This window comes from Choloepus didactylus, chromosome 9 (genome assembly GCF_015220235.1).
Source record: "Choloepus didactylus isolate mChoDid1 chromosome 9, mChoDid1.pri, whole genome shotgun sequence".
Classification (NCBI taxonomy): Eukaryota; Metazoa; Chordata; class Mammalia; order Pilosa; family Megalonychidae; genus Choloepus; species Choloepus didactylus.
In genome coordinates this window covers 55,050,762-55,063,506 of record NC_051315.1, presented here as the reverse complement: position 1 = coordinate 55,063,506, position 12,745 = coordinate 55,050,762, and the positions used below count along the sequence as shown (strand labels likewise).

Here is a 12,745-nt window from a genome sequence, read left to right as displayed (position 1 = left end):
ATTCTAACCGGTGTTAGATGGTATCTCATTGTGGTCTTAATTTGCATCTCTCTAATAGCTAGTGAAGCTGAACATTTTTTCATGTGTTTCTTGGCCATTTGTATTTCCTCTTCAGAGAACTGTCTTTTCATATCTTTTGCCCATTTTATAATTGGGCTGTCTGTACTATTGTCATTGAGTTGTAGGATTTCTTTGTATATGCAAGATATCAGTCTTTTGTCAGATACATGGTTTCCAAAAATTTTTTCCCATTGAGTTGGCTGCCTCTTTACCTTTTTGAGAAATTCCTTTGAGGTGCAGAAACTTCTAAGCTTGAGGAGTTCCCATTTATCTATTTTCTCTTTTGTTGCTTGTGCTTTGGGTGTAAAGTCTAGGAAGTGGCCTCCTAATACAAGGTCTTGAAGATGTTTTCCTACATTATCTTCTAGGAGTTTTATGGTACTTTCTTTTATATTGAGATCTTTGGTCCATTTTGAGTTAATTTTTGTGTAGGGAGTGAGGTAGGGGTCCTCTTTCATTCTTTTGGATATGGATATCCAACTCTCCCAGCCCCATTTGTTGAAAAGACCATTATGGCTCAGTTCGGTGACTTTGGGGGCCTTATCAAAGATCAGTCGGCCATAGATCTGAGGGTCTATCTCTGAATTCTCAATTCGATTCCATTGATCTATATGTCTATCTTTGTGCCAGTACCATGCTGTTTTGGCAACTGTGGCTTTATAATAAGCTTCAAAGTCAGGGAGTGTAAGTCCTCCCACTTCGTTTTTCTTTTTTAGAGTGTCTTTAGCAATTCGAGGCATCTTCCCTTTCCAAATAAATTTGATAACTAGCTTTTCCAAGTCTGCAAAGTAGGTTGTTGGAATTTTGATTGGGATTGCATTGAATCTGTAGATGAGTTTGGGTAGAATTGACATCTTAATGACATTTAGCCTTCCTATCCATGAACATGGAATATTTTTCCATCTTTTAAGGTCCCCTTCTATTTCTTTTAGTAGAGTTATGTAGTTTTCTTTGTATACGTCTTTTACATCTTTGGTTAAGTTTATTCCTAGGTACTTGATTTTTTTAGTTGCTATTGAAAATGGTATCTTTTTCTTGAGTGTCACTTCCGTTTGTTCATTTCTAGCATATAGAAACATTACTGACTTATGTGCATTAATCTTGTATCCCGCTACTTTGCTAAATTTGTTTATTAGCTCTAGTAGGTGTATCGTTGATTTCTCAGGGTTTTCTAGATATAAGATCATATCATCTGCAAACAATGACAGTTTTACTTCTTCTTTTCCAATTTGGATGCCTTTTATTTCTTTGTCTTGCTGGATTGCCCTGGCTAGCACTTCCAGCACAATGTTGAATAACAGTGGTGACAGCGGGCATCCTTGTCTTGTTCCTGATCTTAGAGGGAAGGCTTTCAGTCTCTCACCATTGAGTACTATGCTGTCAGCCAAGAGTTCTTTATCTGGCAAAACCATCCTTCAAAAATGAGGGCAAGTTTAAAATATTCACAGATCAACAGAAACTGAGAACATTTGTGAACAGGAGACCTGCCCTACAAGATATACTAAAGGGAGTTCTGTAGGCTGAAAGGAAAAGACAAGAGAGAGCAGCTTGGAGGAGAGTGTAGAAATGAAGATTATCAGTTAAAGTAATTAAAAGGGTAAAAAGAGAGCCAAAAATAAGATATGACATATAAAAACAGAAGGATAAAATGGTTGAAGTAAGTACTGCCTTCACAGCAACAACATTGAATGTTAATGGATTAAATTCCTCAATCAAAAGACATAGATTTGCAGAATGGATTTTTAAAAAAGTATTATCAATCTATATGCTGTTAACAGAGAGTCACCTTAGACCCAAGAACACAAATAGGTTGAAAGTGAAAGGTTGGGAAAGATATTCCATGCAAATTGTAACCAAAAAAGAGTTGGGGTAGCTATACTAATGTCAGACAAAATAGACTTTAAATGCAAAACTGTTACAAGAGACAAAAGAGAAATTAGATATTAATAAAAGTGGCAATCTACCAAAAAGAAATAACAATCATAAACATTTATACACTTAACCATTGTGCCCCAAAATACATGAGGCAAACACTGGCAAAACTGAAGGGAGAAAAGATGTCTCTATAATAATAGTTGGAGACTTCAACACAACACTCTCACAAATAGATAGAACATCTAGACAGAGGATCAATAAGGAAATAGAGAAATTGAATAATATGACACATCAACTAGACCTAACAGATATATACAGAACATTGTGCCCCTAAACAAGAATATATACCTTCTTCTCAAGTGCTTATGGATCATTCCCCAGGTTATACCACATGTTGGCTCACAAAGCAGCTCTCAATAAATTTTAAAATATTGAACTTATACACAGCACTTTCTCTGATCATAATGGAATGAAGCTGGAAATCAATAACAGGCAGAGAACTGGAAAATTCACAAGTATATGGAGGTTAATCAGCACACTCAATCAGTGGATCAAAGAAGAAAATGCAAGAGAAATCAGTAAATATTTCTAGATGAATGAAAATGAGAACAAAATATATCAAAACACATGGGATGTGGAGAACCTAAGAGGGCAGCTAGGAGAGACAGGGCAAAAAACACCTCCATGAAAAATACTAGATAAAAGCCAGAAAGTGACCCAGAACACCAGTTCCAGTGATGCACCAGCTGGACAAGTTCTGCTAAATCCACAGGAACCGGGCACTTGTTAAAACCAGGAGTCTGCATTCTGAAACAAGTGTGTAAGCCGCTGAATATCCGGCAACCACGCTGCAGTGTGGGGAAACTGAGGGTTGGCGTTTGGAGGCAGACTAGTTCTTTTTTAAAAAAATGCAAAAGCAGCTGCAGATACGGCAATGAGAATCACATAGTGAAGCGCGGCAGGAACAGGCTGTGCGAACACCTCAATATCTGGCATGGAAGATAGCCTTTCACACACCTGCTGCTAATTGTCTCAGAGCGAGGAAGGCAGAGGTGAGCCAAAAGGGGAAAAAAATCCATGCCCCTTGCAGTCATCTTCCCGGTGGGCTGGGAATGCTCTGGCCCGGTGCCAGAGCCACAGCCCAGAGCCGTGCCAAAAAACCCAGTGTGACAGGACATTATTCCAGCAACACATGTACACGCCACAATATTGGGCGTGGACAGTAGCCTTTTTGCACCTGTGGCTAACTGTCCCAGAGCTGGGAAGGCAGAGCTGTCCAAAAAGGGGGAAATTACTGTGACCCATTCAGCCATCTTTTCAACAGGCTGGGAATGCCCCTACACAGCCCGGCAGCCCAGAACTTCCCTTAAGGGATGGCACGCACTTGTGATGTAGCACAACCTTCCTCAGCAGAGGCCCTAGAAGGGCACAGCTTGGAATAGGGACCCACTCGGAAATCCCAGGGACCATAAGCCAATACCAAGGACTTGTGGGTCAGTGGCAGAGACAATCTGTGGTTAGACTGAAATGAAGGTTTAGACTCTCGCAACAGCCTTAAATCCCCAGGAACACCTGGGAGGTTTGATTGTTAAAGCTGCCCTCCCTCCCTAACCACTCAGACACACGCCCCACATTCAGGGTGGACAGCACCAACAACACACCCAAATTTGGTGCACCAATTGGACCCCACAAGACTCAGACCCCCACACACCACAAAGATAAAGTTGGGGAGACTGACTTGAGGGGAATAGGTGATTCATGGATGCCATCTGCTGGTTAGTTAGAGAAAGTGTACACCACCAAGCTGTAGATCTGACAAATTAGAGATTCGTCTTTGAATAATCCTACATATCCTAAAAGAACCCTATCAAGTAAAGCAAATGCCAAGAGGCCAAAAACAACAGAAAATCTTAAAGCATAAGATAAAACCAGATGATATGAATAACCCAAACCCAAACACCCAAATCAAAACATCAGAGGAGACACAGTACTTGGAGCAATTAATCAAAGAACTAAAGACAAACAACAAGAGCATGGCACAGGATATAAAGGACATGAAGAAGACCCTAGAAGAGCATAAAGAAGAAATTGCAAGAATAAATAAAAACATAGATGATCTTATGAAGTAAAAGAAACTGCTGACCAAATTAAAAAGATTCTGGATACTCATAGTACAAGACTAGTAGAAGCTGAACAATGAATCAGTGACCTCAAGAACCACAGAATAGAAAATGAAAGAACAAGAGAAAGAATGGAGAAAAAAATTTAAAAAATCAAAATGGATCTCAGGGATATGATAGGTAAAAGAAAACATCCAAACATAAGATTCATTGGTATCCCAGAAGGGGAAGAGAAGGATAAAGGTCTATAAAGTGTATTCAAAGAAATTGTTGGGGAAAACTTCCCAAACCTTCTACACAGTATAAATACACAAAGCATAAATGCCCAGCCAACTCCAAACAGAGTAAATCCAAATAAACCCACTCCAAGACATATTCTGATCAGACTGTCAAATACTGAAGAGAAGGAGCAAGTTCTGAAAGCAGCAAGAGAAAAACAATTCACCACATACAAAGGAAACAACATAAGACTAAGTAGAGACTACTCAGTGGCCACCATGGAGATGAGAAGGCAGTGGTATGACATATTTAAAATTCTGAGAGAGAAAAATTTCCAACCAAGAATAATTTATCCAGCAAAGCTCTCCTTCAAATTTGAGGGAGAGCTTAAATTTTTCACAGACAAACAAATGCTGAGAGATTTTGCTCATAAAAGTCCTGCCCTACTTCAGATACTAAAGGGAGCCCTACCAACAGAGAAACAAAGAAAGGAGAGAGACAGATGGAGAAAGGTTCAGTACTAAAGAGATTCAATATTGGTTCATTAAAGGACATTAAGAGAGAAAGGGAAAAAATATATCTGACAAACATAAACCAAAAGATAGGATGGCTGATTCAAGAAATGCCTTCACAGTAATAACATTGAATGTAAATGGATTAAACTCCCCAATTAAAAGATATAGATTGGCAGAATGGATCAAAAAATATGAATCATCAATATGTTGCATACAGGAGACTCATCTTAGACACAGGGACACAAAGAAATTGAAAGTGAAAGGATAGAAAAAATATTTCATGCAAGCTACAGTCAAAAGAAAGCAGGAGTAGCAATATTAATCTCAGATAAAATAGACTTTAAATGCAAGGAATGAGGAGAGACAAAGAAGGCCACTACATACTAATAAAAGGGGCAATTCAACAAGAAGAAATAATCATAAATGTTATGCACCCAATCATGGTGCCACAAAATACATGAGACAAACACTGGCAAAACTAAAAATGGGTCACAATAATTGTGGGAGACTTCAATACATCACTCTTTCCTATAGATAGATCAACCAGACAGAAGACCAACAAGGAAATTGAAAACCTAAACAATCTGATAAATGAATTTGATTTAACAGACATATATAGAACATCACATCCCAAATCACCAGGATACACATTCTTCTCTAGTGATCATGGAACTTTCTCCAGAATAGACCATATGCTGGGACATAAAACAAGCCTCAATAAATTTAAAAAAATTGAAATTATTCAAGGCACAATCTCTGACCACAATGGAATACAATTAGAAGTCAAAAACTATCAGAGATGTAGAAAATTCACAAACACCTGGAGGTTAAACAACACACTCCTAAAATAAACGGTTTATAATGTATAATGTAGGGGAACTAGCGATAGAGAGCAATTAATGAAGGGGGATAACCCAATAAGAACAGATAAGCTATCGTGGGTAAATTTAACATTCTGGAAATAGCCAGGAATGACTATGGTTTGTTAATGTCTGATGGGTATGGTAGGAACAAGTTCACAGAAATGTTGCTATATTAGGTTATTTTCTTCGGGTAGAGTAGGAACATGTTGGAAGTAAAGTAGTTATTTTAGGTTAGTTATCTTTTTCTTACTTCCTTGTTATGGTTTGTTTGAAATTTTTTTTATTGTATATGTTTTTAAAAAAAATTTTTTTTTGATATAGTTAATTTTTTAAAAAAAGAGTTAATTAAGAGTTAATGACAATCAATGCAATATATGATACGAGTGGATCTAAGAATGGAGGAGAAAAGCTCAAAGGGGGCATAAGGAAAAATTGGAATATAGAATTTAAGCTTTATATCCATATTAATTTTCTCGAATTAACTGCAGTTAAGTTAATGACATAAGTGAATATCCTTGTTCATAGGAAATGTACATGGAAGTGTTATGAGTTCAAGGAGTATGATATATGCAACCTGCTCTCAAATATTCAGAAGATGATAAATGGGTAAATAATTGATAGAAAGATAATAGATATAGTTGAAAGAAAGGGGGGAAGGGAGGGAGAGAGGAAGGAAGGATAGAAGGAAGGAAAGAAGGAAGGAAGCAAAGGTAGCAAAATGTAAAATTGGTAGATATGGAAATTGGGGGATGGTGTGGTGTTTCAGTTCTTTGTATGGGGTTTGTATTGTATTTGCAAAGATCCTATATGTTTGAAATCATTTCAAAATAAAAATTTTTTAAAAAATGAAATGAAATTTAAAAAAAAAACATATGGGATACAACCAATGCAATGCAGAGAGGGAAATGTATAGTCCTAAACACCTACATTAAAAAAGAAGAAAGCGCTAAAAAGACCTAACTGCACAACATCAGGAACTAGAAGAAGAACAGCAGACTAATCTCAAAGCAAGCAGAAAGAAAGAAGTAACAAATATTAGAGCAGAAATTGAGAATAAAAAAGACAAAAGATAGAATTAACAAAGCCAAAATCTTGTTCTTTGAGAATATCAATAAAATTGACAAACCTTTGGCTAGACTAATAAAACAAAAGAAGAGAGAGAGAGAGAGAGAGAGAGAGAGAGAGAAGATGCAAATAAATAAAATCAGAAAAATGAGAAGGGAGACATTATTATTGAACCCATAAAAATAAAAGGGATTATAAGAGAATACTATGAACAACTATATGCCAATCAATTAGACAACCTAGATAAAATGGAAAAATCCTAGAAACATGTGAACAACCTATACTGACTCAAGAAGAAATAGAAGACTTCAACAGATTAATTACAAGTAAAGAGATTGAATCAATCATCAAAAACCTCCCAAGAAAGGAAAGCCCATGATTAAATGGCTTCAGAGGTGAATTCTTGCAATCATTTCAAGAAGAATTAATACCAATCCTGCTCAAACTCTTCAAAAAGTTGAAGAGCAGGGAACACCACCAAACTCATTCGATGCAGTCAATATCACCCTAATACCAAAGCCAGGTAAAGATAATACAAGGAAAGAAAATTATGGACCAATTTCTCTAATGAATACAGATGCAAAAATTCTCAACAAAATACATGCAAATCGAATCCATCAGCACATTAATTATACACCATGACCAGGTGGGTTTTATTCCAGGCATGTAAGGGTGGTTCAACACAAGAAAATTAATTAATGTAATATACCACATTAACAAATAAAAGGTGAAAAACCACATGATATCTGTATTGAAGCAGAAAAAATATTTGGCAAAATCCAGACTCCTTTCTTGATTTAAAAAAAAAAAAAAAAAAAAAACACTTGAAAAGATAGGAATAGAAGGAAATTTCCTCAACATGATAAAGTGCATATTTGAAAAATCCATTGCTAACAGCATATTCAGTGGTGAAATATTGAAAGCTTTCCCTCAAAGATCTGGAACAAGACAAGGATACCTACTGTCGTCACTGCAATTCAACATGCTAGATGGTCTAACAAAGGCAGTTAGACAAGAAAATGAAATAAAATGCCTCCAAATTGGAAAGGAAGAAGTAAAACATTCACTATTTGAAGATTAATGATCCTATATAAGGTCCCAAAATATCTACAAAAAAGAAACTAGAGCTAATAAATGAGTTCAGCAAATGACATGTTATAAGATCAACAAGCAAAATTCAGTAGTGTCTATACACTAGTAATTAACAATCTGAGGAGGAAATCAAGAAAAAAAATTCATTTATAATACCAATTAAAAGAATCAAACATCTAGGAATAAATTAAATCAAAGATGTAAAGGACCTATACACAGAAATATAAAAAACATTACTAAAAGAAATCAAGGAAGATCTAAATAAATGGAAGGACATTCCGTGTCCCTGACTTGGAGGACTAAATATCATTATGATGTAAAGTCTACCCAAATTGATTTACAGATTCAATGTAATCCCAGTCAAAATTCCAACAGCCTACTTTGCAGAAATGGAAAAACCAATTATCAAATTTATTTGGGAGGGTAAGGAGCTCCAAATAGCCAAAAACATCTTAAAAGAAAAGAACAAAGTTCAAGGACTCACATTTCCTGACTTTCAAGCATATTACAAAGCTACAGTGGTCAAAATAGCATGGTACTGGCAAAAAGATAGATACATGGTCCAACAAAATCAAATTGAGAGGTCAGAAATAGATCCACGCATCTAGAGCCAATTGATATTTGACAAGGTACCAAGTCCACTCAACTGAGAAAGAATAGTCTCTTTAACAAATGGTGCTGGGAGAACTAGATATCTACATGCAAAAGAATGAAAGAGGACTCCTATCTCACACCCTTCACAAAAATTAACTCGCAATTAATCAAAGTCCTAAACAAAAACCAGGACTATAAAACTCCTAGAAGAAAATGTAGGGAGGCATCTTCAAGACCTTGTGTTAGGCAGTGGTTTCTTTGACTTTACATCCAAAGCTCAAGCAATGAAAGAAACAATAGGTAAGCTGGATCTCTTCAAAATTAAAAACTTTTGGGCTTCAAACAACTTTGTCAAGAAAGTGAAGAGGCAACCTACTCAATGGGAGAAAATATTTGGAAACCAAATATCCAGTAAGGGTTTAACATTTGGAATATGGAAAGAAATCGTACAACTCAACAATAAAAAGACAAACAACCCAATTAAAAAATGGGCAAACATGAACAGACATTTCTCCAAAGAGGAAATACAAATGGCCAATAAACACATGAAAAGATGCTAACATCATTAACTGTTAGGGAAATACAAATCAAACCTATGGGATATCATTTCACACCCACTAGAATGGCCACTATAAAACAAACAGAAAACTACAAGGGTTGGAGAGGATATGGAGAAATACAAATACTCATTTGCTGCCGGTGGGAACGTAAAATGGTGCAGCCTCTGTGGAAAACAGTTTGTTGGTTCCCCAGGAAGCTAACTATAGAACTGCCATATGATCCAGCACTCCTGTTACTAGGTTTATAGCCAGAACTGAAAGCAGGGTCTTGAACAGACATTTGCACACTGATGTTTATAGCAGCATTATTCACATTTGCCAAAAGATGGAAACAACCCAGGTGTCCATTGACTGATGAATGGATAAACAAAATGTGGCATATACATATGATGGAATATTATTCAGCTGTAAGAAGTAATGAAGTCCTGATGCATGTGACAATATGAATGAATCTTGACATTATGTTGAGTGAAATAAGTGAGACAGAAAAAGACAACACTGATTTGAATTATAATTTACAAATTCGTAGAATTAAAATCTAGAATATAAGTTATCAGGGGATATAATGGGGGTAGAGAATGGGGAGCTAATCCTTACTTTTGCAGAATGTCTATTTAATTTGATTGCAAATATTTGGAAATGGATAGTGCTGGTGGTAGCACATTATTGTGAGAGTAATTAACAACACTGAATTATGTTTGTGAATTTGGTTGGAAGGGGAAGTTTTGGTTCGTGGATATTACTAGAAGGAAAGTTAGAAGATAAAACGTGACTGTAGAGCACAGTGAACCCTGTTGTGGATGATAGACTGTGGTTAATAGTACAAATATAGGAATGTTCTTTCATGAATTATAACAAATATATGACACTATTAAAAGGCATTAACAATAGGGTAGAATATGAGAAAAATATGCCTAATGTAAACCATGAAAAATTTTTTTCAAAAAAACCTGTAACACAATTAACCCAGAGTCCCCTGCAGGAGGGGTGACATTTTTTTCACAGTTATGACCTGTAAGAGGTAAATCTCTAGGTGGTTTGGGAAAGTTCTTGTGAAAAAAAGAGCTGTTTCAGCTAGCACATGCCTTTTGCTCTTTGCTTTTCCCTTCCTCCTGCCTGGAATGCGGTCAGGATGCTGAGGGTGAGGCAACCATCTTGAAACCACACGACAATCAATAGGAGGATGAAAGCCACTGGTTAAGGATGGCTGGGAGAATGAAAAGTTGATCTTTGGTCCCTGTGTACTGTGGTTCTGCCATGTTACATCTAAAGTTCTACCTCCAGACCTCATGTCACTTCAGAAAACAAAACCTCTATTTGATTTAAGCTAGTAAAAGTCAGGTTGTTTCTTAGTAGCTGAACTTACACCAAGCTGATCCAATTAGATTGCAAGGAAAATGCTAAAAACTCCTTATAAGAACAGTTTCCAAACAAGTATTCAGAAGCATTCATTTACTTTGGCAATTATGAAACTGATGTATTTATATCCTTATCTACTTTTAAAAATGACTCCTCCAGAGAGCTGTACTAGGCATAATATATCCAGCTCCCATGTACGGAAACATTGTGAGTACATTTCTTCCCTCCTTTTATTCATTCAGCAAACATTTATTGAGTGCCCAGTAAGGCCTGTATTGGGAGCTGGTGCTAAGAATGAACAATACAGCGCCTGACTAGAAGAAGCTGGGTTTATTTGAAAGTAAGAATGATCTTTTTAAAAATATTATATTATTCAGTTCTCTGCTTCATATGGGTTATCACATGTATATTAGCTCTCCAAGAGACTAATAAGCCTAGTACCATGATCAACATTGACAAAATAAAACATCAGAAACACCAGCATGGTTTACAGTGTTTAATGCTCAAAACACTATTTCATAATTTGAAAAATTTAACTAAATATTGCACCAATATGTTCATTACAGTTGTGAGAAATAATTGAATAAAATTCATCATTCCATCCATTACTGAACCTACTTTGCCAAAATCAGGCTAACACATATTTAGGGCTACTTCATTTTTTTCATATCATTTTTATGATTTAAAAAAAATCACTGTACATCACATCTTTATACCAGAATCAAAGACAATTATTCACTGTAGTATAGTAGACAAAACACTGGGTGAGTATCAGGAAAACCACTTCCACTGATGTTTCTTCCTCTGTGTCACTTTAAGCACATCACTTAACTTCTTTCTGTCTTGGTTTCCTTATAAGTTAAATGATGGGATGGAAGTAGATCATTGTGTTCTTTTGTAGACTAAATTCTGTTATTTCCTCACTGTATTCTCAGTGTGACACATTAGCAGACAAGTTTTCCCAGCTAAGAGCAGCACAGTAAGATTATTTTTAAATGATACATGGCTTCCTCTCTATTTCTATTGCCTCAGGAATTATATGTCTTAGCTCACACACAGTACCAAGCCACAACTTTATATATAATTAAACAATATAATGTCATCTTATATTAATAAAATAAGATTGCTCAAGATTGAACAATCAAACAATATAATTTCTCAGGACTGAGCAATCAAACAATGTAATGTCTGCTTATATTAATAATATAAGCTTGTTCAGGGTTGAATTATGGGACTGGTATTATTCTAGCTTTTTAGGATATAGCTTGCAAATGCATACATTTGAGATAATTGAATGAAAATTAGATGTAGAGTACATTGTTTTTATTTTGTTATTTAAATCCCTGGATACCTAGGAGTTAATCTAACAAAGCTAATCTCTAAAGCACAGTGATCCCCTTACCCCCTTATGAGAAATTGCTTTCAAAATCTAAAAAAAAGATTCATTATATAAAAATCCGAATGTTGTAATTCAGATGTTATTTTTTAGTATAGATGATGGCAGTGATAAATTAGCACATCTGAGAGTTATCTGCAAACCACCACAGATAGGACCTGCTTTTCTCCTTACTTGCATAAAAATATCAGAAGTTGAAAAACATTAAGCACAACCAGTTTAACCCATCACATTCTGAATCTGATATACAAGATTAAAAATACTATCATCTTGCTTTCAAGATGTTAAGGAACAAGAACACTCTTTACAAATCCTTTAGTAATCATTCTATAAGCCAACTCATACCCCCCAGCTGCTACTCTCCTTACACATACATATTTTCCCCTATACTCACCACAATGAGTTAAATGTAGACAAAAGCTCCCGGTGGCAGCCTTTGAGCCATTACTTTGCTTTACCATTCCCTTCATTTTAGGTGTCATGGTACAGTACTTTACAGATAGCAATTTATTCTGTTGGGTTTATTGCAAACACCGAAAAAGGTGTCTTGCACTTGCAGGAAGATTTAGCTTTTATGCTTCTGGTCATTCTTCTCATAAAAAGAATAAGACCAATTCCTGAGCTATTCTTAACTCTCCTTCCAAAATATTTCAAAAGGGAAAGACAATAAAGACTTCACGATTTCCATGCACTCTCCCAGCCTGCCCGCCTGCCTGCTGCCGCCAATACTTCTTACTCTTGCTGGTGATGACATTCAGCGAGCTCTCCAGCACCGATGCTTCATTATGTAAGGCTGTCTAGGTCAAGTGTAGGAGACACACTGCTGGCCTGGGGAATCTCATGGAGCTGTTCCTTCAGATTAACACTTCAGGGGCAATGGAAGCTGGAGGAAGCTGAGCTTTTACTACATCTTTTGGGGGTAAATATTTTTGCATTATTCAGTGTTTTATATGCTATAGTCCCGGCAGATGCCTATCAGCCATACTGAGAGGGGCAGGGAGAAGTTACTAATATTCCAGTTCTGTCA

The 12,745-nt window shown here is 36.2% G+C and overlaps 1 long non-coding RNA gene across 1 annotated transcript in view; it reads right to left on the bottom strand.

Annotated features, from left to right (window-relative positions):
• LOC119544228 overlaps positions 1 to 12,420 on the bottom strand; it is a 106,109-nt gene extending 93,689 nt beyond the window's left edge. Inside the window, exon 1 of the long non-coding RNA XR_005218792.1 lies at positions 12,113 to 12,420. This is a non-coding gene — a long non-coding RNA (uncharacterized LOC119544228). The remainder of the gene's footprint in view (positions 1 to 12,112) is intronic.
• Between the last annotated feature and the right edge of the window lie 325 nt (positions 12,421 to 12,745).